This window comes from Pieris brassicae, chromosome 14 (assembly GCF_905147105.1).
Source record: "Pieris brassicae chromosome 14, ilPieBrab1.1, whole genome shotgun sequence".
In the NCBI taxonomy this organism is placed as follows: domain Eukaryota; kingdom Metazoa; phylum Arthropoda; class Insecta; order Lepidoptera; family Pieridae; genus Pieris; species Pieris brassicae.
The window spans coordinates 573,320-578,281 of NC_059678.1; the positions used below are offsets into that span (position 1 = coordinate 573,320).

Consider the following 4,962-nt stretch of genomic DNA (forward strand, 5'->3'; position numbering starts at 1 on the left):
GGTAACTTTAATATTAAAAGTTTGTAAATTGATGTACACCTACTAGAAACTTTTTACTTTATTGTAAACTTTAAATAATTTAATTTAAACTTCTGTATTATTAACTTAATAATAACTAATATAAGAAAATTTATGGTTTAACCATGTATGATTTAAGCAATACACTTAAATGGTGGTGGATACATGTTTACAACAAACATGTATCTTTAACTTACAAGCCATTTCAAAGACTTACATACAAAATAAACATAATAAAAGATATTCAATATAACTAGGATGTGTCAGTTTCAGAAAATTATAGCTTAAAGGAAAGTAAATAAATATTTACCTGTACTAATTTGCTGATATTGTTGATATTTGTTTAGATATAAAGAAAAACTCTAGTTTAAATCATTAAATATTAGGAGAACGTTTAAAACAGCAAGATCAAATTATTTATTTTACAACTATTTAATAACATAAAAAAATATTTTCGTTAAAAAATCCAAAATCAAGCAAAAACATCTTTGTTTTATCTTCACTGCTGAAACATTAACGGCAATGACTACCGAAAATCAGTGTTGCCAGATCTCGGTGACGTAGACTAATTTGATTTCCCCCCTGAAATCCTCTAGGAAGCCCTTACCGAGCGGATGGTGGCATGGGCCATGGCGCGATTCTTTATAGCGGCGGTCATGTTGGGATTGCTCGGAAATGAAAGGCAATCAAATATTCACAGGTTCAAGTTTTATTAGGTTTTTGGTTACAGAAGACTCTTTGGTTGTAGATTATTTTTGATGTTTATTAAATTTAATTTTATGGCCTGGTAACATAGACCTTTAAGACATAATTTTTTTTTACAAAAACACCCATAAGTTGTTTATTAAAGTGCCGCACGTTGATTCACACGAGAAGAACTTGGTTGAAGAGAGCTGGTAAAGATCGGCATAATCTTTCGGATATAGCGTTTATTTTTGTGAAGATCACTTCGATGTAAGTATATAATATATATATAATAAATATTGAATATGGAATTTCTAAATAAAACCTTCATACTTGACAATCTTCTATCTGGACTTTGAGTTGTATCACGACTATTGCATTTGTTACGGTTTTTGGCGACAATCTGCCAAGAGATGAGAGTAAGCATTTCACTGGCTGGATTTGTGTTCAGAACAATTTTAAATGTTAAATATTAAATAAACTCTATAAAACGATTCTGAAGTGACTGTGCATATTATGGCCATATAGGGAGTTATTTTTAAATGGAAAGAAAAAAAACATGTAGATAATCCATGATTCTACTTATTGGTCAGGGTCAACAACAGTCTATATATATGTCAGTAATCCCAATTTGTAAACAAAAGGATTTCTAAGAATGTTTATATGCATGATGCAGACAGTCAAGTTTATTGCAGGATAAGATAATAAAACAACCAAAGAATGTACACAGCTGCACAGTTTTTACTAATTTTTGCAACTTAAAAAGTACTTTATTACTCAGTGGTTGTTGGTATTGAGAGTGGTTGTAATGCTTTATTGAGTGTATCATTGTATGAAAAACAAGCTAAACAAACCAAAGCCAATTTAGGCTTCACTATGTGGGTGACTGCTTCCTCTGCTCTTAAACAGCCTCTGTACATTGGATTGTCTGTCGGGCCTAGGGCAAAATGATGTTGGGGGATGGAAGGAAGTTTATTTAGGAGACAATTATTACTAATATTAATAAATAAATAAAATAATTATTTTGTAGGTTTATTTTTTATAAAGCTTAATAATATCTAATACCTACTAAGGTTAGAAATAGGTTTTATTTTGATAAATGTAAATAATCTTATTTCATCATGCTAATTTTGTCAACTGGGCCCCTTGTAGTGTGTTAATCATTACAAAGGAGGGGCACATTAGAGCAATGGATTAATATAAACTCAAACCCTTTGAAAGTTACAAGAGGTTTAAAGTCAAATTTAATAATTTAAATGACATTGGTTACATATATATAAATATAATCTTCATTTGACTTCGTTTGACATTTCAGTTGGAAAATGACATGGAATACTACCATAGGTATAAAATTATGGGTTCTGTGAAAATAATTAAGATGAAAACCAATTGCATTCCTTCAAAATTTCATTGTCAAATTACATCAACAATGGAACCATTAATGATTGTTAAAGAAGAAGTTGAAACAAATCCTAAAGAAAACCAAATTCAAGAATATGAGGTACCAATAATCTATGCTGTTCAAGGTAATTTTAATTTAATGTGTATAGTTGATATAGATAATTGTATCTCATGAATAATTATAAAAATTATTAATTTTCACACATTTGACTATAAGAGAAGGTAGATAAGGTCAATTACCTCAACCATTTTGTTATCTCTGAATGATCATGCTGATGTTGAGTGGGAATACAGCGAACTGCGCCCTGTTAAGGCTAATATTATGATCATTTGGCGGTTTGCACTGTGTCACTCCTAAGAGCATATTGTAAAAATAAACAATTTACTTCATGGTCAGTTCAAATATGCGTTCAGGATGGAGCTCCATGGCTTTTGCAGTATGTTGGTTGTGCAGGTGTGGACTGTTTTTATTCTATAATGTGGAAACAATCTGTTTCTCTGGTAAGGTGTGTGCGGGGGAGCTCTAAGAGCATGTTAACGGTAATACAGGATGGCTGGATTGGCCTTACATGTCTCATTACAAAGGCCTGCATGTGTCCTTTTTATATTTATGAATACTTTAAAGCTAAACTAATGTAATATTTTCCTAAATATTACATTACAACAATACAATATATCTGTTTTTATGATTGTATAATTAAAAAAATAATAATTTCAAGAACATCTTTATATAGAACATTTAAATTTATTGGTGTATTAATAAAGTTGCTATAATTTAGTTTCAATTGTTACATATTGGAGGAAAAAAAAGTTGTTGTTTATGTTCATAATTATTTGGTTCCAGATCTACCATTCGAAGGAGTTTTTATTAAACAAGAAATCATAACAGACAGATAAATAGATCACTTTCAGAAGTTGGAATAATAAATGACATTTCTTGATCTGTAGAGTTTGGCACTTGCTTGCCTAGACGAGACAAGCAAAGTGCAATTGTACTTTCTTATTGAAGATCTTCGAAACTTCATTCAACTTAAAATTCTTAAAAGGCCGGCAACGCACTCGCGAGCCCTCTGGCATTGAGAGTGTCCATGGGCGGCGGTATCACTTAACATCAGGTGAGCCACCTGCCCGTTTGCCCCCTATTTTATAAAAAAAAAAAAAAAAAAAAAACTTCTTCAAGGACGATGTTTTTGGATAAAAAAACGTTCACAGGACATCATATGAAGTTAATTTGCTATTTAGATTTTGTTGCTAATTTTTTAGCGACCCAATCATTCTAACTATATTATAATATATATAAATAGTCCTTGTTACTTTTAATCTTAGCCTGTGGTATAGGCTAAGATTTACGTAATTTGTTCAAGCATTACACATTAATAATACCTAGGTAACACTGAAAAGAAAGAAAATAAAAAACGGCTTAATGTAGAAAGTTGGTTTTTCCAAGTAATCTCCGTTCCTCTACCCATCGTCGCATTCGATGGAACTACTGACAAAAGCAGTAGGCCCCATTCTTCCTTAGGGGTGTCTTCTATGGTACTTTCGTGAGCTTTCACCGCATCTTCAGGGCTCGTAAAGCGAATACCTCGAATTTTATCTTTAGTTCTTGGGAATAAATGAGGGCTCCAGGTCAGGACTGTATGGCGGATGACTCCTCCATCTCGCCACCTGCCATACTCAAACATTCAACAGTCCGTTTTGCGGAGTGCGCTGAAGCATTGTCGTGGTGCGGGAGGATCCTGCTTCGAGGGCGCTGCTGTCGAATTTTTTTCCAAGGCAACAGGCAAACAGCGAACATACCAGTCTGCAGTAGTCCTTCCATCTTCTAACACAACTGTCGCGGAATTACCTTTCCGACCAAAGAATGAGGCAATCATCTTTTTTCCATGACTTCTTCCTTTCTTTACCTTGGCCGATCCTCGAAAAGAAACAACCACTGAGCTGATTGTCTTTTGGTTTCGTGTTCGTAGCAATATATCCAGCTCTCATAACCTGAGACGATGTCAAATACAGCATCTGAGTCACCGCCGTTGAAATTATCTAACATTTGGCGACACCAGTCCATTTGAAGATGTTTCTGGTCGTCGGTTAAAGTATGGTGAATCCATCTGGTCCAAAGCTTCCTGACGCCTAAATGTCCGTGTAATATTTTTAGAACTTGACTCATACCAATGCCTAGGCTTGCCCGTATCTGCTGATAGGTCACTCTCTTATCTTCCTCTATGATCTAGCACTGATGTTATCTTCACTATTCGCTGTGAAGGACGTCCTCACGCGGATCTTTATAGAGATTGCTACGTCCACGCTTAAACCAACTCCCAAGTGATGCTAACTCCTACAAAATGTCCAACTACAAATACCCCTAAATGTCGATCAAAAACCCCTAAAGATTTTTTGTATACTTCTAAGTCTGCTTCGCGTGGAATCTACTTTATTACTAAATATTAAAATTACAAACATAATATGGATGTCCTTTCAAAAGATTACATGCAAACCTTTATATTCTGAAACTATTCTGTCATGTAACCTTCATTAATTGGGAGATAACAAAGATTAGATACATATTGTTTTACAATATTTGATTGACTTAACTCCAGCCTCCCAGAGTCCAGTTCACCTGAGTGCCATCGTTTGCTTCCCACGCTTTACGTTACTCTTTGTTTGCTCCTACAAAGTTTTTCTCTGATCACTCCAAAGATGTGCGCATTTGCCTCTTCTTGATTGACCAGCGAAATCTACGCGTGCATTGACAAATGGTCGAGATGGTGTAGTACGAACGGAAGGAAGTCACTCATTAATTGAGTGCGTACCTTTGCACTTTCCTTAGCGCATCGATCATCGATATATATGCTTCTTTGG

General features: G+C 34.2%; 1 long non-coding RNA gene across 1 annotated transcript; it reads left to right on the plus strand.

Annotated features, from left to right (window-relative positions):
* Positions 1 to 838: 838 nt before the first annotated feature.
* Positions 839 to 3,129, plus strand: LOC123718106. The gene is made up of 3 exons (XR_006754925.1): positions 839 to 972; positions 2,018 to 2,228; positions 2,948 to 3,129. It is a non-coding gene; the product is annotated as an uncharacterized LOC123718106 (long non-coding RNA).
* Positions 3,130 to 4,962: the final 1,833 nt, after the last annotated feature.